This window comes from Lithobates pipiens, unplaced genomic scaffold, assembly GCF_037356315.1.
Source record: "Lithobates pipiens isolate NorthernLeopardFrog02 unplaced genomic scaffold, aLitPip1_a1.2 Scaffold_13, whole genome shotgun sequence".
NCBI classification, from domain to species: domain Eukaryota; kingdom Metazoa; phylum Chordata; class Amphibia; order Anura; family Ranidae; genus Lithobates; species Lithobates pipiens.
In genome coordinates, this window is record NW_027507718.1 from 420,351,585 (window position 1) to 420,376,098 (window position 24,514).

The 24,514-nt window shown below is 43.2% G+C and overlaps 1 protein-coding gene across 11 annotated transcripts in view; it reads left to right on the forward strand.

Annotated features, from left to right (window-relative positions):
• The window catches only part of APBB2 (amyloid beta precursor protein binding family B member 2), a 505,529-nt gene that overhangs the window by 420,868 nt on the left and 60,147 nt on the right, over nt 1–24,514 (forward strand). Inside the window, exon 1 of one of the 11 annotated variants that reach the window (XM_077477588.1) lies at nt 2,685–2,805. The exons of 9 other annotated variants lie outside the window; for them this stretch is intronic. The gene's annotated coding sequence lies outside the window, so the exon portion shown is untranslated. Of the gene's footprint in view, nt 1–2,684; nt 2,806–21,634; nt 21,910–24,514 lie in introns of those variants that run through there. One more of the 11 variants, XM_077477589.1, reaches the window with a different exon arrangement.

The window sequence follows — 24,514 nt, forward strand, 5'->3', positions numbered from 1 at the left end:
ACATGAAAGCCCTGGGACTGATGGTAGCCTCATCTGAGGTAGTTCCATCCCATTTCATCAGGATCCAGGCAGACAATGCCACAGCTGTAGCAGAGGTATTTTCACAGCCAGAGAAGTAGAAAGGATTTTGTCTGGGTGAAACTTAATGTGCTGACCTTGTGCTCTGAACAATTGACAGGCAGACTTTCTTAGCTGGCAGTGCCTGGATATGGGAAAGTGGTCTTTACACCCGGAGGTGTTCCAGGATCTGTGTCACAGGTGGAGGGTGCTAGATGTGATCCTCTTGGTGTCTAGGTTCAACAACAAACCAGACAGGTTTGACTGCGGGTACAGAGATCACCTGTGAGAGCAGATGTGGTAGATCAATGGGATCAGTACAGCCTAATCTACATCTTTTCTTCACAGAAACCCCTTTCTTGCCTGCTCTGTAGAATTGGGATGGAGGGCATTCTGGTGTTGCTGGTGACTCCAGATTGACCTAGACAGATATAGTACTTTGACTTGAACAGATTCCTGGCAGATACTCTGTGGGCTCTTCCAGATAATATGGACCTCCTATCTTAATGACTTAAGGAATGGTATGGCTTTTAAAGCCCAAGGTTTAAGGGACAAGGGGTATCCCCTTAACTGGTGTTTCACAATATAATAAAAGACAGAAAATTTACTTCCCTCAAGGTTTACCATCACACACTATATATCTCTTGGTGCGAGGAAAGAAACTTTTATCCCAGGGATTTCTAATTGGGACAAATCCTCACCTTTCAGTAATTAGGTAACAGTTTGCAGACTTTGGCATTAGTTCCAAAGACCACTAGTCTCCATTTTTTTGATTAAGACCTTTGTTCGGGGTATCCCCATGTAGCTCCCTGTGTGCATTCACTTGTTACTCTTTGGAATCTGAGTTTGTTTCTCTCATCACTTCAAAAACCTCCTTTTAAACCTTACTCACAAGGATATTTTCAATGTCGCCATCACCTCTGCGGGGTATGTGTCTAAGTTGGTGGCAGGGCCGGTGCTACCACTAGGCAAACTAGGCAGCCACCTAGGGCGCCCTGCTGCCTAAGGTGCCCGGCCACTGGGGTTCCTACTCTCTTCTCACTGCAGCAAGCAACTAAGTCTCAGCATCAGCAGGCAGCCGCCGCTCCATTTGCACATAGTGTCAGAGGCGCAGCGGTGGCAGAGGACCGTGTCTGTTGTCCCGACTCCTGAATGAATTTAAGCAAACATGCATTGATTGGCGCTGGTCGGCTGCATTTGATGGGCACTGGTGAGGCTGCATTTGATGGCTGCTGGTGAGGCTGCATTTGATGGGCGCTGGTGGGGCTGCATTTGATGGGTGCTGGTAGGCTGCATTGATGGGCACGTGTAGGCTGCATCGATGGGCGCTTGTGAGGCTGCATTGATGGGCACTGGTGAGGCTGCATTTGAAGCGAGCTGGTGAGGCTGCATTTGATGGGTGTTTTGTTAAAATGTGGGGTATACGTGGGCAGGGCAAAGAGGGTGGAGTCAGGGGTGGAGGCAAGGGGGGCGTCAAAATCAGGTTTCCCCTAGGGTGTCAAAAATCCTTGCACCAGCTGGTTAGTGGCTTTATCCTGTAAGAACCATGTTTTGGTCTTACCTAAGGATGAGGTTGTGTTGAGGCCCAGAGTATATGTCATTTATAAGGTGGTTTCCATATTTCACCTCAACCATGACATTATTTTTCCATCTTTGCCTGGCTCCAGTGCATCAGAAGCAGATCACCTTCATTGTCTGGGTGTAGTATGTACTATTCATATCTGTCTCATTGCCACTGCTTCTGTTGGAAAGAGTGACTCTTGACTATTTGTCATCGCTAATGGTCCCTATACAGTCCTTCAGTAGGCTGTTTGAGCAAGTTTTGTAGTTCTTTTGTGGGCCTGTGTTTGTCGCTGTTGCCTACCGCTCATTTGGACTGCTTTTAAATGTCCCAGTGGTCTCTGAATCCTGTGTCCCTCATTCAGTAAGAAAGAAAATTGGACTTTTGTACGTACCATAAAATCCATATCTTGGGCTTCATTCAGACAGGTCTCACCCATTTGTGTCTATGATTCTGCTCCCAGTATTGCTTTTCTACAAAACTAAGGCATTCTGGGAGTGGGGTATGGGGTTGTGATAGACTAGTCACTTTTGTTTGCCAGTGTCCAAAACCTCTTGTAGCAGTATAACCAACCTGTCCCTCAGTGACCTCCAAGAAATTGGTATAATAAGTAAAAAAAATTCAGTTTTTGAAATTACATTAAAATAATGAAGCCTTTATGACATTTTAGTGATTGAGCTTAGATGTTTTTAAATATTTTGTGTGCTCATTCCTCAACATGGATGCTTGTTATGTCCTAATTAACATACATACTGCTTATTGCTATTGGAACAATTCATCATTAGCTTGCAATTACTATTTTATATTTTAAGTAAGACATTCACGTGCATGGTTTGCTATTGTCTCCAGGGGCTGTTTGCTAATTGCATGGGACCAGTCGATATAGGTGACAACAATTAGCAGTCATTAACATCTCTTGTTCAAATGTCTTCTGGATCCTGTCAGCTTCTCCCCATGCTCTGTGTACAATACAACCCGTACAAGTGAATTTGTGTTAGAAATGCATTAACCTTCAGAGAAGCACGATGGAAGGAGGGCTGGGAGTATTTTTGGTGTGGGGGGGCGGGACTCGCAGCAGTTGCTTCTCACAATTCTTGACGAAGGACTGGAAATGCAGCATGTGTACCTTCTGATTTCTCCGCTCTCTCCCTGTCTTCTTCATGACCTGCTGCTGTTTCTAATCACAGGTTTGTTATTACATGACTAATACCTTCATTTTCTGCCTCACAAAGAGCATTCGTTCTTCATTATCTCCGCTGCATGTGTCCAGGAGTACCAAGTCTCGCCAGTCGTGGAAATTGCAGAAAGACTAATTTGTTGGGGTTTTGACAGGGCAGTAAGTCTTTGATAAATTTATTGTGTGTAACCTTGGTGATGTTGGCGTGATGTTAACTGGAACAATGGCACTTTGGGACATAATCGTTAAAGGCTGGTAGTGGAACTCACACAATGAGTGCAGTAGTGCTACATATAGCCCTGTGGCTTTTATTTAATGATGCAAAGAGCTCTATCCAGAGTGCATCAACCCATTGCAACTGCTTATCTTGAACTGGTATCACTGCACTAAAGTGACAAAAGGTAAAATCTGATGGCTATGAAAAACTGTACAGCAGTGCTGGCTGTCTTGTCTATTAAATTAGCCTGTGTGGCCTAATGTATGGACTAAACGTGTTGTAATCTGCTCGTTATACCTGATTTTCTATGCTCAGATTCAGATTGTTGTGCTTTGTATCAGTTTTACACAGATTATACGTTTAAATCTGAAAGTATTATGCAAAGAAGCTTTATAATCTTAGACATTATAACATCTGGCTATGACATGAAGTTTACTGTGCTTGTAATCCAAAAATGCTCACACTACTTTCAATCCAATCATGATGTGGATAATTATTTAAAAATCTTATTGTCCTTAAGGTAAAGCTATTCCATACATGGATATTACTTAATTAATCAAGAAGGTATCGGTTGAACAAGTTGTTAACTTTTTGATTAGTGGCCTCATCATTGGGTTGTAGCTTGTATGGTATTTCACAAACCTTTTTTTTCCGGGTGTTGTAGCATGTTGAAATAAATTGAATAAAAATGTATTGGAAATAATCATAATTTTTACAGCAATTACAAATAGAATGTTTAACAAAAAAAAAAGTATGGATCATCTGAGTTAAGTTCAAATCAATTAAGGTTAATTATTCTGATTAAAAGGTATTGATACAAAATGTATTTGTTCGTAAGCTTATGCTAAGGTAATAAAAGAATGCCATGCAATGATACTAGCTATGGCAAACACAATACTCTACTACAGTTGGACTGTACATAGTCAATGGAATATTTGTTTCATGCAAAGTGAAATCATTGACAAGTAGTCATGATAAATTACCCAGCATCCTGAAAAGTTTAAGATTTGAGGAGCTGGTTATGCTACTTCCTCCACAAGTCTTCCTCGAATGAGCTGCATTGCTGCTAAGGCTGGATTCACACCTATGCATTTTTTGTGCTTTTTGCGTTTTGCAGATTTGCACTACAGAACGTGTTCCATAGGAAACCATGTTAAATGGAATGCAGTGCAAATCTGCAAAATGCAAAAAGCACTAAAACTGCATAGGTGTGAATCCAGCCTAAAAATGTACCTCTACAACGATCTTTAGGGCTGATGGGAACCAAAGGGAAAACCGCACAGATTTCACTTGCAGAGACATCAGTTTCATATCAGTTTACATCAGTTTTCATGTACGTTGACATCAGGTTTTCATTTCCGTGTCCATTATTTGCCCTGTTCACACCAATTTTTTTCATGTCAGTTTTTTTTCCTGTGCAGAAAACTGCATACACATTGCAGCTTTCCTGTGCAGAAAAAATCTGCACGTTGTGGTGTGAACAGGGCACATAGAGATAGAGAATTTTTGTGCCCTTGCAGAACATGTGCAGAAAAACTGACGTCTCTGCGCTATGGTGTGAACAAGGCCCTAAACTTAGATGATTATGGAATGTTATACTAAGAAATGTGAGATCTTAGTCTGATGTGTATAATCCATTCCTTATTTCCCCTGATTTAGGGTAGTTCATACCACATGTAATAGCTTGTACACCACGTTCTTCAGGCCCTTTGTCATGGGAAATTCCTAATTTCTTAGAGAAGGATGTTGTTGCTAAGCGCTTGCTTTAAAATGAAGCCAAGGCTTTGTGCAGAATGAAAGCATTACTTTGGAAACCTGACGTGAAGAGCCAAATATTTCACAGAATTAATCAAACAGTTCTCCACATCAGATAAAGAAGATTTCAGTTTCCTTAGGACTTAAACCTGCACAGATCAAATTATTATTTGTGTAAGTTGCTCATAGAACTGCAAATTGTAAAATTTGCTATGTGCTTACTGAAGATCACATATGGACATCCTGCTTCAGTCCAGCTGTTCAAGAATGACAGGTCTCAGCATGCCCATCCAGTCAGCAAATGTCAGGCCATACCCAGACTCGTAGATCATCAAGCAATGAAGGATACCAGGTTCTCAATGTATGTGTTCTAGATGCTCTTTGTAGAAATCTATGCGCACAGGACTTACTACTATGTCACATTCTAGTAACTACCTGTATATAACGGTGCCAAAATAGATACTATGTACTGTACATACTAAAATGAAATAGTACTAGAATAAGAATTAAGATTTATACAAAAACAAACACTGATGGTTAGGATATGTGAGATACAGTAATAAATGTCTTTCTGATACCTGTTCTGCATTTCACCTCATTTGTATAGACTGAAAGTAGACGTTCACCCTAACACAAAAATCTCTAAATCTACAGGTATCCACGATCTAAGACTTACCTATCTAGCCCTGTATAGAAGAAATCGCTATACATACCTTTTTTTAAGCCACTCCAGTCCAGTTTCAAACGGCAGAAGCTCTGCAGAAGAGACAGCCGACAACGGCTCGGAAATGAATGGGAAGTGACATCACCCATAGAGTTACTATGGGTCTTCCGTTGTCGGCTGCTTTTTCTGCACCCGCCTATATAGCGAAGTCGCTGCCGACAGCTCAGCGTAGGACCGGACCAGTGCGGCTATAAAAAAGGTATGCGTTGTGATTTCTTCTTTACAGGGCTAGATAGGTTAGTCTTAGATCCTGGATACCTGTAGATTTACAGATTTTAGTGTTAGAGTGAACTTCTACCAGTGGCGGCTGGTGAAGTTTTAAGATGGGGGGGTGCTAGACCACACCCACCCTTTTGACCCATACCACTTCTCATAAGTCCCACCCCTTTTAGAATCCACCCACTCCGTCCTTTGTAGTACATCATATACCAGACTGTATATTATACACAGGGCTCTGTACATCATATACCAGGCTCTACATTATACACAGGGCTCTGTACATCATATACCAGGCTCTACATTATACACAGGACTCTGCACATCATATACCAGGCACCACATTATACACAGGACTCTAATGACACATCAATCTGTCTCACAGCTCATCAGGGACAGAGGGATGGTGGTGGGGTGGGATCAGGGACAGAGGGATTAGATCAGGGACAGAGGGATGGTGGGGTGGGATGGGATCAGGGACAGAGGGAGGGTGTTGAAATGGGATCAGGGACACAGGGATGGTCGGTTGGATGGGATCAGAGAAAGAGAGATGGGATCAGGCACAGAGGGATGGTGGTGGGGTGGGATCAGTGACAGAGGGATGGTGGATGGAATGGGATCAGGGACAGAGGGATGGCAGGGTGGGATGGGATGGCATCAGGGACAGAGGGGTGGTGGATGGGATCAGGGACAGAGGGATGGTGGGGTGGGTTGGATGGGATCTGGGACAGAGGGACAGGATCAGGGACAGAGGGATGGTGGGTGGGATAGGGATCCGTGACAGAGGGATGGTGGGTGGGATGGGATCCGGGACGGGATCAGGGACAGAGGGATGGTGGTTGGGATCTAGGACAGAGGGACGGGATCAGCGACAGAGGGATGGTGGGTGGGATGGGATCAGGGACAGAGGGACGGGATCAGGGACAGAGGGATGGTGGGTGGGATGGGATCAGGGACAGAGGGACAGGATCAGGGACAGAGGGATGGTGGGTGGGATGGGATCAGGGACAGAGGGATGGTGGGTGGGATGGGATCAGGGACAGAGGAATGGGATCAGGGACAGAGGGACAGGATCAGGATCAGGGACAGAGGGATGATGGGGGATGGGATTATTACTCACTTGCTCTTAGTTTCAGTCAATTCCCTCTCCCTGCTCAGCGTTCTCAGTCTGGACTGTGCCTCCAGTAATGGCTCTCCTGACACACGGACTAACCAGGCTGACTTTCTCCTCCACTCCAGCAGAGCTGCTGTACCACTCAGTGAGAGCTCATGACCCCCCCCCCCCCCCCCCCCAGAGTTCTGGTTTCTGCTTCATCTACCGCAAAGAACGGAGCTGCCAAGTGCCTACATCACTTCCGGTTTTTGTGTATTACACAAAACCCAGAAGTAACCTTGAAAGTTAAACCGCAATGCTCCCGTCCATAGTGATTCTACGGGCGGAAGGAAATCTGCACTTTCAATTGCGCCGCAAGGTGGGTTTTAACGCCGCAAATGAAGCGCTAGTGATTGCATTGACGTAGCGCTTCCCATAGTGCACTGTGTGTCTGACACAGTGCACTTAGTTAAAGGAAATTTTTGGGGAATTTTTTTTTCTTAAAGGGGCCATTTTTAAAACGTATTATTATTTTTTTTCTAAATTTAAGATTTATTTCTTTTTAACCCCCGAGGGCTTTCACACTACAGCGGTGTGCTGGCAGGACGTCAGGGAAAAGTCCTGCCAGCAGCTTCTTTGGAGCGGTGAAGGTTACGGCTCCTCCACCACTGCTCCCCATTGAAATCAATGGGGCAGCACTGTAATACCGCCGGCAAAACGCAGCTATTGCGGCGTATTGCCGGCGGTTTTAACCCTTTCTCGGCCGCTAGCGGGGGGTAAAAATAGCGGCGTTTTACCGCCAATGCTATGGGCGGTGTGGTGTGAAAGGGGTCTAAGTGAATTTAAACATGCTTAGAATAAACATAGACCTGTAATCAGACAAAAATAATAAAAAAAATCATTAAAGGGGCGGACTCAGTCAACCCCCTCGTCTCTTTCTGCCATCAGTCTTCTATGTTTCTAAAGCTGTATTTGCATATTGAAGTTTGTTGTTTGTCTCCATTCTTTCACCCCCGTTTGTCACTTGCAGTTGGAAGCATCTCTACTATCAGCACAGTCTCACAGCATTTTATATATACAAAATAATAAAAATGATAAATACCTTCTTAGTATCAAATTGGACCATAACAGTAGGCTTATTCCTTGGGAGAAAGGAAGTCATTACTTTCAGGATACAGTTTTTGTGTTTTAACTGGAAGCTCTTGTGTATTGATTTTATTAACTCATTCTGTGGGAACAAGACCTCATACTAATGACTTCCTAACAATTATTAAGTTATAACCACAGAATATAACTGAACGAAAGCACAGCACCCAAGTAATGTATCTAATAGTCGCAATCCATCAGTTCCACAATATCTTCACAGCTATAAAAAAATTCCCAAGTAGATAAAACATAAAAGTGATTAAGTACTTCAATATAAATGTAATACGGCGGGACACTGGATTGTTTTCTATTCAATTGACATCTGCATCTAACCATGTATTTGTTTTATGTCTGTAACATAGGGTGACTTTTAGTGTTGATCACCCTGATTAAATGAACAGGCCACCTGATTTATTTAATTAGCATAGTGGAAAGTAAACATTACAATGCTAATTCTCATCACAACGTTGTAACGAGGTGTTTTACACAGGTTAATTGTGCTATCCACCAGTCCGTGATTAAACACCATAAATGGGCAAACTCCGCATTAGGCAAGAAAACCTATAGAGAAACAAAGCTTTATAGGTATTATTAAACAGTGTTGTAAAATCTGCAAAGGCAAAGTTTATGCTCTGGTTTTAGTAGGATAAAAAGTTGGATGGCTTTTGAATAAAGATTGGCCTAGCAGTCTGGAAGAACTGGTCAAGGTCTGGAGGTCTATTGGGGCTGTTGAGTTAAATTTGCTTTGTTCTAAATACAGTACCAATATTTACTGCAGTTAACCACATGCCGACCGGGCCATAGCTGAAAGACAGCTACAGCGCGGTCTACTTATTCTGGGAGGGCGTCCATGGACGTCCCCACAGAATGTTGCTCTTGCGCGCCCCCCTGGGGCGCACACCCACAAAAATCCGGATCACGTGATTTAGCAGCCGTTTACCAAGTGATCACTCTGTCAAATGAAGGAGCAATCACTTGTAAACAAACCGGCGTCCCTCCCTCCCCTCTCTGTACCGATCTGTACAGGGCGAGGGGGGAGGGGGAGAGATCTTTTTAGCAGCGCTGTGGGCTGGATCTGTAATGCCCACAGCGCTGCTCTGTGCACACTGTGTAATACTCTGCAATAATGTGCAATACCCTGCAATACTCTGCAGTAATGTGCAATACTCTGCCAATACCCTGCCAATACTCTGCCAACACTCTGCAATACCCTGCCAACACTCTGCAAACACTCTGCAATACCCTGCCAACACTCTGCAAACACCCTGCAATACTCGCCAATACTCTGCCAATACTCTGCAATAAATTTTAACAGAAACCAAGTTTTTTTTTTTTTTTTTTTTTACAGAATTTTCAGTCTTTTTTCATTTATAGCACAAAATATAAAAAAAACAGCTGTGATTAAATACCACCAAAAGAAAGCTCTATTTGTATGAAAAAAATGACACAAATTTCATATGGGTACAGTTTTGCATGACTGAGTAATTGTCATTCAAAATGTGAGAGCTCCAAAAGCTGAAAATTGGTCTGGTTAGGAAGGGGGTTTAAGCGCCCAGTGGTCAAGTGGTTAATGCATGTATTGAACATTAAAGTATTCCAACACTTTATCAAACCTCCCAACTTTAGAGCTGGAGAGTGCAGGACACCATGGTGTGGAGATGTTATGATCTGAGCGCTGATTATTTGGCCTAGTGTGAGTCAGCCTGGATAAATAGAGCCTGAACCTACTTGCAGTATTCAATGTACAGTATATAACAGTAATGGTATCTCCCCCCCTTTCCATCCTGACATATTCTTTTTAAGTGGCATGCGCCTGTTTACTTAAGCACAGGTTGCTAATAGGGGAAGGGAGAGTAGAACTGAACAAAGATTATAATGTCAACTCATTTTAGCACTGCACAAAGCATACAATTCACTGGAGTTGATTTACTAAAACCGGAGAGTACAAAATCTGGTGCAGCTGTGCATGGTAGCCAATCAGCTTCTAACTTCAGCTTGTTCAATTAAGCGTTGAATATAAAACCTGAAGGCTGATTGGTTTCTATGCAGAGCTGCATCAGATTTTGTACTCTCTACTTTTAGCAAATCAACCCCATTGAGTCTGGTTGTTGTGCAGTTGGGAAGGGCAACTGCTCTTTAATCCATTCCTGTTTGGCTCATGGACGGCCTAGGTCATCCTGCTTTAGTATTTTCAGCATGGGACCCTCAGAATCCCAGCACTAGACACTTAAAGTGGAACTTTACTCTCTCAATCAACATTGACTCTTTTTAATCCTTATGCTGCTAGTATTAGTAAATAGATAGGAAAGTGTATCATATTTACTTGTTATAAACTTTTTTTTTTTAAATCCTTCAGTTACTTCCTGATTTCAATTCCTAAGCTTATTATGTCATACATCCCAGGAGTCTTCAGGAGAGGGGGAGGGTTTTTTCTCAGCTAAGCACACCCTACTGTCTGCATGCCTGAGCTAAGGGCAAATGGATTCCCAGAAGTAAATGCTACATGATCCATTTGCCCTTACTCAAGATGGGCACAGACAGAAAAGCCTGGGGGTGTTTTTCTAAGTGATTTATCAGCAAAATAAAGCATGTAGACATGGATGGATGGAGGAGTTTGCTTTGAATCTTAAAAATGAATTAAATCGTGCTTTTGGTTTGTGGTTAGCAGATACAGTGTAGTTCTGCTTTAACCACTTCCCAACCGGCGCACGCCGATGTACGTTGGTAGAATGGCACGGGCAGGCATATTGGCGTACAGGTACTTCCAATTTTTTAGTCCAGTCGCGGGTCCCGTGAACTCGATCGCCGCGGGCATACCCACGATCGTCTCACGGGGCTACTGAACAAGGAGATGCCGTTGTAAACAGCATCTCCCCGTTCTGCCTAGCAACAAGTGACGCTGATCTGCTCCATGTGATTGGAGCAGAGATCAGTGTTCACTAAAACAAAGCCGAGCCCCCCACAGTTAGTAACACGCCCCTAGGAACACTTAACCCCACTGCCACCCCCTGGTTAACCCCTTCACTGCCAGTGTCATTTACACAGGAATCACTGCATTTGTATAGCAATGATTGCTATATAAATGACAATGGTCCCAAAAATGTGTCAAAAATGTCCAATGTGTCCACCTTAATGTCGCAGTCACAATAAAAATCACTGATCGCCGCCATTACTAGTAAAACAAAAATTATTAATAAAAATGCCATAAAACTATCCCCTATTTTGTAAACGCTATAACTTTTGCGCAAACCAATCAATAATCGCTTATTGTGATTTTTTTACCAAAAATATGTAGGAGAATACGTATCGGCCTTAATTGAGGGAAAAAAATGTTTTTTTATATATTTTTGGGGGATATTTATTATAACAAAAAGTTAAAAAAAGTATTTTTTTCAAAATTGTCGCTCTATTTTTGTTTATAGCGCAAAAAATATAAAAAACGCAGGGGTGATCAAATACCATCAAAAGAAAGCTCTACTTGTGGGAAAAAAAGGACGTAAATTTTGTTTAGGAGCCACGTCGCATGACCGCGCAATTGTCAGTTAAAGCAACGCAGTACCGAATCGCAAAAAGTGGTCTGGTCTTAAGCCAGCAAAATGGTCCGTGGTAAGTGGTTAAGGAAGACCTGCAGGGTAACCCAGCCTGTCCTTACCATTACTCCTGGGATTATTCTCACATTCGTCCTAGGCTTAGCTGGCAATGTACCCCTCTGTCACCCCAATGCATAGGGCCATTTCCAGGAGAAAGGAGCACTCAATAGTGGAAGAAAGTGTCTTTTCAATAACAGAGTAAGTGGGAGGCATTTTTCAGGCACTTTACAGGTGCTATTTCTAGCACTAAAACGCCTTAGTGTGAAAGGGGTCTTAAAGGAAAAGGGGTGCTATGCCTTGATAAACATGACCCTGTCCCAACTTCGCCAGCTTTTTGTTGCCCTGTCCCAACTGCCATCAATTTCAAAATCACCTTATTTTTTCCTAAAATGGTACATTTAAAAAATTGATGTTTTCTCTATTCTATATGAATAAAATATGAGTTTATAAGATTTGCAAATAATTGCATTCCGTTTTTATGTAGCATTTACTCTGCGTCCTAACTTTTTTTTTTTTTGGAAGTGGACTTGCTGAAATGCTGTCTTTTTGTTAAATAATAAACATGTTATACTTATCTCCTCTTCTGGGATCCATGGTTGGCACCCTTGGCTCCTCCAATAAATAATTTTTATATTCTTTTGATTTTTGTTATATCCTTTAATTAATTTTTTTTAAAAGTTTTCTATAATCAATATACATCTGTCATGTAACTCCTTTCATCCTGTCTGCAGGGAAACATCAGCAGGAGGAGCTACTAGTCCTCCCCTGCCTACCACGTGTTGGAAAAAAAAACAGCCTTCAGAATACAAAGGAAAAATACATAATTAACCATAATTGCCCAAAGACCAGAGTGTTTTTCGTGATTCGGCACTGCGTGGCTCCCAAACAAAATTGACGTCCTTTTTTCCCCACAAATAGAGCTTTCTTTTGGTGGTATTTAATCACCTCTGCCTTTTTTTTGCGCTATAAACAAAAAAAAGCATACATTTTGAAAAAAAAAACGCAATATTTTTAACTTTTTGCTATAATAAATATGCCCAAATTTTTTTTTTCCCTCAGTTTAGGTCGATAGGTATTCTTTTACATATTTTTGGTTAAAAAAAATCACAATAATCATTTATTGATTGGTTTGCGCAAAAGTTATAGCGTCTACAAAATAGGTGATAGTTTTATTTTATTTCTTTTTTATTAGTAATGGCGGCGATCTGCGATTTTTATCGTGACTGCGACATTATGGCAGACACATCGGACACTTTTGGCGCCATTTTGGGACCATTCACATTTATACAGCGATGCACTGATTACTGTGTAAATGTGACTGGCAGCAAAGGGGTTAACCACTAGGGGGCGCTGCAGGGGTTAAGTGTGTCCTAGGGAGTGATTCTAACTGTGGGGAGGATGGGCTACGTGTGACACCACACTGATCACTGCTCTCGATCACAGGGAGCTGTGATCAGTGTCAGTGTCACTAGGCAGAATGAGGAAATGCTTGTTTACATTAGCATTTCCCCACTCCTCCTCTCCATGAGATGATCGTGGGTATCCCCACGGACATCAAGTCTGCAGGACCTGCGATCACACTCACGGAGCTTGTGGAAGGGTCACGCGCGCCGCCGGCGGCACACATGTGACCTCATGGCAGCATATTTAAAGGGACGTACCTGTACGCCCATTTGCCTGTCCGTGCCGTTCTGCCCCTGTAAATGTTTGTGCGGGATATGACAAGTGGGTAATATCAAATAAATGTTTTAAATTGTCAAACAGATATGCATTTAAACTCAAATCTTTATTATTTTTGTGCAATCACATCCCTCAATCCTGTTTCCTTTATTGTATGTGCTTAGAATTACAGGGAGGTGATGCCTCCATCAATCAACATGTAAAATCCTGTCCCCATCATGTAGAGTTGTTTAGTGGGCATGGAGGAGGAGGGAGGGACTGGGCTGTCATTTATACAGAGTGTATACCCCACATGTGTGATTCTAAAGTTGTGTGGGCTTCTTGGATAAGAAAAAGGAGGAAATTACAAGCTTAAAAGGGAACTGAAACTAAAGCATGCTCAGTAGATGTGGCAACATCTGGTGTACACAATCTCAGGCTGCAGCGGGGACACAGACAAGGAGGGGGGACAGTGAACAGAAGGATCAGCCAGGCTTTTTGCAGAGTACAGAAAATGAATCTCATGAACAGCATGTAATGCAGTACTTAAACTTTTTAATGGTGTGGGTTTAGTGACACTTTGGGGGGGTGGGGGGTGGATCTGGGATCTGACGTACAAAGTTTGAGATCTGGATCTAGATTTTCCAACAACAAAATCCGATGGCATAAATTCTGATCGTGTGTAGATAATTCCGACGGACAAAGTGCCATGCATGCTCAGAATAAATTATGAGACGAAAGCTATTTGGCTACTGGCCCGTTTATAGTCCAGTCGTATGTGTTTTACGTCACCTCGTTCAAAACGATCGGATTTTCCTACAACTTTGTACAACCGTGTGTATGCAAGACAGGTTTGGGCCAAAATCCGTCGGAAAAAAAATTATTTTGTGGTCGGAATGTCTGACCATGTGTACAGGGCATTACACTACTGTGCAGTAAAACCACATATCTTAGCAAACTATCCTTCCATGACCACCTCAACATATGTGATATAAGTAATGCAATAATTATTTATGAGGCAACATTTCTGGTGCATCTTGTAATACTCTTCATCATCAGAAACAGCCCCTTTGTGTCAAAAAACAGCAATATTGCTTTGGGTGAAAAGCTAGTCATGTATCACTTCATGCAGCATGTTTGAAAGGCCCATTGCTATACACATCTGGATCTCTTCCCCCAACTTCTGTTCTTTGGCTTCCTTTGTGTTACTAAGTGCCGCGTACAGACGATCGGAATTTCCGAGAACAAATGTTCGATGTGAGCTTGTTGTCGGAAATTCCGACCGTGTGTAGGCTCCATCGAACAAAATTTGATTGCTGGTTCTCAAATTTTCCAACAACAAAATCTGCTGTCGTAAATTCTGAGCGTGTGTACACAATTCCGACACAGAAAAGTACACATGCTCGCAATCAAGCAGAAGAGCCACGCTGGCTATTGAACTTCATTTTTCTCGGCTCGTCGTACATTGTGTTCTTGACGTTCGGAATTTCCGACAACATTTGTATGACCGTGTGTATGCAAGACGAATTTCAGCCAACATCCTTCGGAATTAAATCCACGGTTTGGTTGTTGGAAATTTCGATTGTCTGTAGGTGGCATTAGAATAACAGCCATGTACACGGTCATGTGTCCTATAATGGCACACGCAGTACTATGTTATGAATGTAATAAAATTGGTAATGAAAATCCAGCTTTTCCCCAGGCAGTGCAGCCCCGATCCGGTAATCAGCTCTACATATGAAATGATTTTCACATTGTCTGTGCATTCTCAGTGCTGTCATAAAATCATGTTTGCTTCATTGAGCCTTATTGGAATTACACGCCAACAAAGCAAAAGAGGAAAGTAATATTGGCTGAAAATCTATACACTGGCATTTCACTTCCAATTTTTCTCCAATTAACAGCATTACTGGAGACTCCTAACATTTTGTTTCTAATCCCTAATTTTCTTTTGGCGAATGCGTTGAATATTAAGTCCATCAGTCAGACGTCTCCTTTGTTTCATACATAAGAATAATAATAACAGTTGAGAGGACGAAGGGCTCTGTGTTAATAAAGTAGCTTCCAACACCTTGTGGCAGCAGACTGTTCTGATATGTCTCTGGCCTGTCTGTGCCATTGCTTCTTATACACATAGCATGACACTTCTGGGTTACATTCTGAAGAGTGTGTTACGAAGACCTGTCTCTGTTTCATCACAGCAACCTGTCAGATTCCAGCTGTCAGCGGGTGGAAATATGGGGCGGAAACAATATTTTTTTTTTTTACTTTATTATTAAAGGTTTATACGGAGGTGCTCACAGTAAGCCCCATCTGCTCCAGTTTCCATGTGAAGGAAAAATAGGGTTCTGCTGATGGGTGTATTGAATCACAATGTACTCCAGCTGCCTATATGGCTTCTGCAAAACAATGTCTACAGATATGCCTTGTCCACTTGCATTATCATCTGCTAAGCAGCTCCTGTATACATTGTGGGCATGCCACCCATGAGGCCCGAAGGATTTTGCAGATGAGTTCAGAGAACTCTACTCTATAAGTCAAGCAGAGTCTGGAGAGGAACTATTTAGGCATAATGTCAGCCACTTGCTGCATAGTAAATAATGTAACATAGATAAATAAATATCCAAGTGGATTAGTTGGAATTTTCATTGAGATCTTGGCTAAATGAATCAGCTGGCAGAATCCCGGCAGAATAAAAAACTGTTGTCAATTTTTATTCTGAAATGAAATTGCTTTTGGGTGGACTGACCCTATCATGCTTGTGTGGACTGATTTCAGTGATGTAGCGCAATATGTGACTTTTATTTCATTCCCCCACAACATCAGTTATTTTGTAGATATACAATCCTGTACATCTGGTATAAAATAAATGAATGGAACCCTTTGTTATTACATTCTTGCTGGTTTACATAAATCGGTGGGCTTAACCTCCCTGGCGGTATGATTAGTTTTGATTTTAGGTGCTGAAAGCGGTACAATTATTTTGAATGGAAATTTGGCGTTTTATATTGTAGGCCTGCAATTCTTAGGAATAACTCTCTTAAATCTGTTCAAACCAGAGTCTAGCAGACATCCCGAGTATAATAAAATTTATAATATAATAAATAATGATAATAAATAATAATAAAAATTATTCAATAATGTAATCAAATCCAAAAACACTGAAATTTGCACAATTGTTGCTGTCATTAGATTTAGTGTTTGATGACGAATTTCCCCACAAATCGCTATCGCTCAATTCTGCAAGTGATTATAATTTATTATCGCTGTTTTCTAGTTGGTCTAAAATCACTTTTGACATAAAGGGATAGTTTTTGGTTGCTATGGACAATCTCCAAATTCCAGGCAGAAAAAACAGTATTTATAATATAAAAGTACATGCAGGGCACTGCACAGACCACTAGGGACAAAGGGGGTGTGTATTTTTTTTAAACAGTACTGTAATCTGTAAGCACACAGCGCGGAGGACATCGCTGGATCCAGGGGACAAGGTAAGTCACTTCTCCCTGTGTCCTCCCTGTATCCAGCGATGCGATCCCGAGTCTGGCTCGGGGTTACCGCTTATGGTACTGAAATCCCAGCCCGAGCCAAACTCGGGATCACCGCTAGGGAGGTTAAAGCGTAAATTCACTTTTATGGAGAAAAAAAACATTCCCCTTTGGGTGATCTATTTACATTATAAGGATTTTAACAAACTTTGTTGTAGATTCCTGCCTTTTTTTTTTCCCACCACGAAAGTGGAGTTACCAGTGGCGGCCCGTCCATACGGGGTGCAGGGGTGCCGCGGGTGCCGCCCCCCAATCCGGCCCTTAATCTACATGCAGGTTAGAAGCACATGATTAGGGCCTGGGGCTCTAATTGGATTATAAAAAGGGTGGGCTTGGGGCGCAGAAAACTGCACCCTAAGCCCACCCAGTTGTGTGACAACAGCAAATTAATAATTGCTGTTGTCCTCCTGATTCACCTCCCGGCCAATCAGGAAGCGGGTTCTGAGACCCTTCACCCGATTGGCTGAGAGGAGAAACGATCCTATTGGCTGCCAAAGAGGAGGGAGGAGATACAGGTGACGCGGTGGAAGAGAAGACGAAAGGTGAAGCTGCCGCCTGGAGGAAGCGCTGCCCGTGACCTAGATGGATGGGGTAAGTGTGGGGCTGGCAGCAGACCGCCGGGGGGGTTATGGTGGGTGGATTGCTTGCCATCACCCAAAACAAATATACCACCAGCCACCACTGGGGGAGTTACCCTTTAAAACTAAACTGCGGAGAAAGCAAATATTGCCTAAATAAGAGTACTCTTACTTTAAGCTTGGTGTGACATAGGTTCCAGATCTGTGTAGTAATCCAGTGTGAGATTTTGCCTCTGTGCAGGAGCTTCCTGTATTATAGACCAGCCATTTCTGCTTTCTCTCCTTGTACAGGGTGACTGGTCTTGTATCCGCCCCCTCCTGTAGACTTCTGCAGGCAGCCTATAGTGGTTGGGCCTGCTGGGTCTCTCCCACAGCTCTGCTTAGGCTGTGATGCTACATCTACTTTTATATGGTAACATCTCGGTCTGCAAGGGCATTTTGATGCACACAAAGTAGGTTTATATTATTTGTGGTTGTATCCACCCATCCACCCACCCATCCACCAACCTATCCACCCATCCACCCACCCATCCATGCATCCATCCATCCACCCAGCCACCCATCCATCCACCCACCTATCCATCCACCCATCCACCTATCTATCCATCCATCCACCCATAGACCCACCCGCCCACCCATACACCATCCATCCATCCACCCACTCATCCATCCATCCAGCCACCCATCCATCCACCCACCCATCCATCCACCTATCCATCAACCCACCTATCCATCCATCCATCCATCCACCCACCTATCCATCCATCCATCCACCCACCTATCCATCCATTCACCCACCTATCCATCCACCCATCCATCCTCCCACCCATCCATCCATAAATCAATCCACCCACCTACTCACCTACCTGTCCATCCATCCCTACACACCCCTTCCTGCTGGTTGTGTATATCCTGGCTATCCCTCCTCTTTCCTATATTTCTTGGTATTGTCCGAAAGCTGACCATACTCTGTCCAATTCCCTTTTTCAGCAGACCATACACAATATAGTCTGTGCAATCTCTTATAGATCTGCCAATTACTATGTAGTGCAAGAGCCTGCCAGGGGGGGGGGGGGGGGTGCGAGTGAGGGGGCCAGGTCTGTTTTTCCCCACGCCCCCCCACCCCCCAAGATTTGGACCACCAGCTGCCACAGGTTTTGATAAATTACATTTTTTTTTCTGGTCAGTCTTTTCCGATAGGAATAATTGATTATTAATAATTGATCTTCTATTGATTGTTTGTGGATTTAATCTTTTTGATTGATAAAAAATTGAATAGCGTGTGGCCACCATAAAGGGGATTGTACAGTCAGATCACAGGGTATGTGGCCTGATTTGAGATATCGATAAACACAAGATGACAGTCACCTCATTTGAACATTATCAGGGGAAAGATGCCTCTGCCCCTTGAATTTTCCCAATCATCTATTGTGATATTGTGTTGCAATGGTTCCTTCAGAAGAAAATCCTAGTCTTTCCATTCTCTCACGGTACAATTGCACTGTTATCTTCAAGCAGTACTTTGGTAGCACTTAACATGATACAACACTACATTATGTAATGTTACAGATAGTATATTAAATATTCTTCAGTAGTATAGCCAGACATCCATTAGAATATATGCAGTTACCATTTAAAGGTTAATCTGTTATGCTGTGAAGCTTGAAATCTCAGTGACTTGAAGGAGAGAGCTGTCCAGCCTGCTATATTATCTGTACTGAGTGCCCCTGCTTTTCACACAGTTACAATTTAGCAGTCTGACACCAGTTCATACAACTAACCTAAAGCAAACCTTCACTCCCTGGATGTATTTAACATCATTGCACTCACCCCCCCCCCCCCCCATCTAAAATTACATATTTTTTTTCCTTTGCTGGTTTACCAGCCACACAGCCTCGGCCAATAATGGCATCTCCTCTGCGCCGAAGCCTCACATTGCATTCACAGGGTCTGAAGAAGCCAGGCCTGGCATGCTTCCTCGGGGGTTGGGCTTTCTAAACCATGAAGATGCACCAAGCACTTGATGATATCAGCAACAAAGATGGCGGCATGGGACAAGGCGAGTGGCAACAGTGGATCATAGCAGGTCAATGCTGGATCCATTGAGTATGTGAATTGAGGATAATCTTGGGGGGGTTAGGCTAGGGTTGTTACCTTTTCTTTAACCCAACCCCGAACACGTTAGCGGCCTGGGACACCTTTGGGTGCCCCAAGGAGAGTAGAAATGTGGTGCGCATAGCATGTAGTAGTAAACAGAGGGAGTAGCCAAATTGCGCTTGCTGACATCATCGCCATGCCCCCCAGTGATGCAAAATCTGCCCCCAGACAGCCGCCCGCAGCTCCCGGGTGGCAACAGATTTGTGTGTGACTATCTTGGTTACTTGGGGAGCCACAGCCTGTCCGGGTTTCAGTCTGCCTGAAACCTGGACACAAGATTCAAAACCCGGACTGCCCGGGTGAATCCCAGGCAGGTGGCAAACCCTAGCTTAGGTTGAAGTTCCTCTTTAACAGACAGGCTATCTTTGTTCACCAGTGCAGTGCTGAGAGTAGTGAGAAAATAATTTCCAGCAACCTGTTAGCTTTCAGATGTGTAGCCAGACATGCACATGGTACCTAGGTCCTATGTAAGTCACAGAACGAAATGTTGATAAGTGGAATAATGTACATCTACTGTATTGGGATTAAGGCCCGGTTCATACTAGCTGTGGCCTCGTTTTGGAGCAGGGGGTCTGGTGCGTCACTATTCTCCATTTCAGGTGCGAATCCGGTCCAAATTGATGCCTGAAATGGAGCCAAAGATGCACAGAACCCTTCTCCAGTGCGAACCGCGGCTGCCCCAGAGCTGTGTGAAGCGGCTCCATTGAGAACCGGTCACAGTCTCCTGTCATGCGAATTGGATGTGGGGAAAACCGCATTCTATTCACATAAGTGTAAACCCAGCCTATTAGGATTCATGAATTTATGGTATTCCTGAATATATACTGTATATGTCATATATAAAGATGATGGAATGTGAACTGTTTCCCATAACTTACAAAAGTTGATAAATACACTGAAAACCTGATATTTACAGATACTGCAAAACAGACTGTGAGGAATAGAAATAGACTGTCTGACACTGATGGACAACCATACCATAAATCGACTTTGTGCCATTAAAATCTACGGCCACTTTGGAAATCTGTACCCACTTATTTGATTATTCATTTTTAATATACTAATACTATTTATTATTATATCAATATGATTATCAATTATTAACTGATTCGGGTTCTAACTAGAGTGAGTAGTGAATACGTAATACAGCACTAATTTCTTAGTATTTTGTGTATAATATATATATATATATATATATATATATATATATATATTGTATATATATATATATATATATATATATTGTATATTGTGTTGATGTTGGAATGTTGGTAAATTATGTTAGAATAGGCACTTTATTATAGCAATTAACCTGAACTTTAGGCAATAAAATCTTAATTTAAATATATTCTTTAATGGCCAAAAAAGATTTAAATCCACTTTGTGTAGACCAAATGTTGTTGCATACCCAGACATTACTCTGTAAAATTGCAGTGCTATCATCCCTATGCTGTACATATCCTGTGCAGAGAGCAGAGCAGTGGGATGGACTGAGCACACGCCCATTACTGGGTGCCTGCAGAAAACTACAGGAGGGGGCGGGGACAAGACCAGTCACCCTGCACAAGGAGAGAGCAGCAGGGACTGGTCTTTATTACAGGAAGCTCCTACACAGAGACAAACGTTAATGCCGGATTACTGCACACTGGAAGAAATGTACAAAGCATGCCAAGATTGAAGTATGCCTCTTATATTTAGACAATATTTGCTTATCCCGATGTTCAGCTTCAAATGTTGATTTTGGTATACCCATGCCTTATGTTGGATTCTTAGAGCATAACATGATGAAAAAAGAGAATGGATGTCTTCAGTCATATACGGAGGTCATGTGTTTAGAACATTCCTTAAACATATATTCAGTACATTGAAAGAAACTGACAATCAATATTCCATCCTGAAACAATAAACGTGTGCAGGGCTGTAGATCATCATTTGTCTAGAGACACATGGAAATAAGTTTCATGTTAGACTGAGGAAGTGTGGCCGCCTTGATGCTACTGAACCCAGAGTGATTTATTACCTTGCCTTACCTCCCCCCCCCCCCCCATTCATCTGTTCCATGGAGATCCTGATAAGGTTGCACTGCTCACATGCATATGCTGCATCTTCTTATCCAGCTGCTTGCATTGGACTCTCTCTTTACTTCTCTCTATAACAACCTCTGCAGCAGCACAGTGTTCTTTAGGAATCAGGCTTTTCTACCATTATATTATGCTGCATCCTTAGATCTGTATACAGTCTTGCTTCAGCTGCTTTGTTGCTATACCAGCCTAGGAAAGCAATGCATTCTTCAGTGAAGCCCTGAAGCTTTCAGTGTGGAGCGTACACCGTGTTCCTGTGATGCTTTGTGCTTTGCCTCTCTGCGATTTTATCAACCGTTTTCCTAACTTGCCCTATCTGTTCTTTCATGCTGTCGTGGACACAGGGAGAGGTACTGTAACTCATTTGCCTTCTTTCTGCATGCTTTATGCCTGTACCTGTCTAGTGGTGTCTGTGTCTTCTTGTGTCTAATTCTACTGTCACTTACTAGGTGATCAATTATTATCTGACTGTGACATATTTGATATTTCTATGATATGTGACAAAATATTGTCAAAGATGTGTTTCTGCTATTGGAAATGGAACTACTACTAGATTGTAGAATCTAAAAATATAGAGTATCCTGTTTTAGAGCTGACATGTGTTATGTTAGCAATGTCAGAATGATAGTTCTCCATTTCACCATTGGCTTACATGTATATTGAAATGCTGGAGACAGGTAATGAATTTATTTGAATGATCACTCCTCAGAGGTTTGTAAGGTTACCTGGTTTATTAAGACGCTGGCAAACAAGTTTCAGCTTATCATTGCAATCAGATTGATAGGTTCCTAGAATCCACCACGATGTATAAGGGTTGATTTACTAAAGAAAATAGACTGTGCTCTCTGCAAGTGCAGGTGCTCCAGAGCTTAGTAAATGAGGCAAAGCTTCACTTTGCAAAGAGTACCCAATCACGTGCAAGGAAAAAGAAAGAATACAGCGTTTTCCTTGCATGTGATTGGATGATGGAAGTCATGACCCGTGTAGCCCAGATATACACTCAGCTGAAATAGCCCCTTTACTCCTACCCCTTTTCCCTTAATAATAGACCACACAGTTCTCGTGGAGTAAACTGGCCACAACAGCCTTTATTAAAAACAACCAAAATAAAACTCCAAATGGCCCAACGCTGCTCCTTCCGTCAACCCCCCGCGACCCGTGCAGGGCTGCCGGGGGGATCGTCAATGGTGGACCCCTGGCCGCAAAAGCACCCTTCCTGGCCGTGCCATGAGGAGCCAGTTTGCCCGCCCCCCTCGTCTCCCGCAGGGCTGCTGGCGGGGTAACTCCGGTCCTGCTTCGGACATCCGCAGCCGTGCGTCCATGTACACGAGCCGTGCGGGGGGTCCTGCCGTCCGCCCCCCCCGCTACGTGCAGAGCGCCTGGGGGAGACACCCCCGCGGAAGTCCCCTTGCGGACGGCCACCCTTCCGGCATCCGTAGGGCGCCTGACCCTCCTTCTGGAAGCCCCCCCCGGCCCCTGCAGGGCTGCAGCATCCAAAACCACCGGTGATACGGTCCCGCTCGGGCCTGGCAAAGGCCCGCCATGTAACTCCGTGGCCCCGCCCTCTCCCGCATGTCCGCGGCCTGCAGGCCGCCCAAACCCCTCCGGATGTAGTGGCTGGCTCCTCTTAGCAGGGGGGAAGGAGTGCTCCCCCCGCGGGCTCCTGAACAGTCTAGCAGGCCCCCCCACAGTCCCAGGCGAGTACCTTGTCGGCGGCCGGGAAATCCGCCCACGTGCCGCCATTCCGCCGCCGTCCGCGCCTCCTGGCCGTTCCTCCCGCTCCACGGACCCGTCCAGCGCCGCCGCCACCTGCTGGTGCAGCCAGTCCGGTTCCCGCGATGATGCCGCCGCCCGCAGCCTCTCCAGAAGCGCCTCCACGTCGGCCATGTTCGGGACGAAAAAACGAGGAGCAGTGAAAAAACTGCCTCCTCGTGTCTTCCTCCTTCCGCACTGCCCGTTCCCGGCTCCGCCCCCTTCCTTTAACTGGCCGCTCCCCTTCCTTCGGCCCCGCCTCTCCCTTCTAAATCCCACCCCTTCGTGTGTCACTAGACACACGGTCATGCCCGGCCCTCCTCTATCCATCCCTGCGGTCCGTCCCGCTCCGGTCCTCTCTGTATAGAGCTTCTGCTCATTTACTAAGCTCTGAAGCATCTGCACAGTCTATTTGCCTTTAATAAATAAACCCCGTAATGTGCTCCTGCCTGCTCTAGATTGCATTGCATGTACAGTATTTTTACATTATTTTCACTATGTTGATGTCATGTGACCAAACTGGGCATTTATCATGGCCACTTACAGAGTAGTGCTTCTGCAAACATAAGCTGTAATTGGCTCAATGCCACTCTCCTTTATTGGTCTGTATCTTTCTTCTTCTTTACTGTTATAAAATATATATATATATATATATATATATATATATATATATATATATATAGGCATACCCCACTTTTAAGTACACAATGGGGTTTATTTACTAAAGCTAGAAAGTGCAAAATCAGGCTCACGTCTGCATAGAAACCAGGTTTTATTACCAAAGTTTAATTGAACAAGCTGGGGTTAGAAGCTCATTGGTTTCTATGCAGACGTGAGCCTGATTTTGCACTTTCTAGCTTTAGTAAATAAACCCCTTGTGTACTTAAAAGTGGGGTATGCGTAATATATATATATATATATATATATATATATATATATATATATATATATATATATATATATACATACATATATATATATATATATATATATATATATATATATATATATATATATATATATATATATATATAGAAAAGTAGATTATGCAAAAATACAAAGTGCATTAGGGCAGTATGAAACCCAAAACCAAAAATGTTATATATTGCAGCTTACCAGTCCTTAGATGTGGTGGCGGCATGCATTGGTTTTCTTTTTTTTTTGCCATTTTTCCCTCTGTTTTTACCTGGCCAGTAACACACC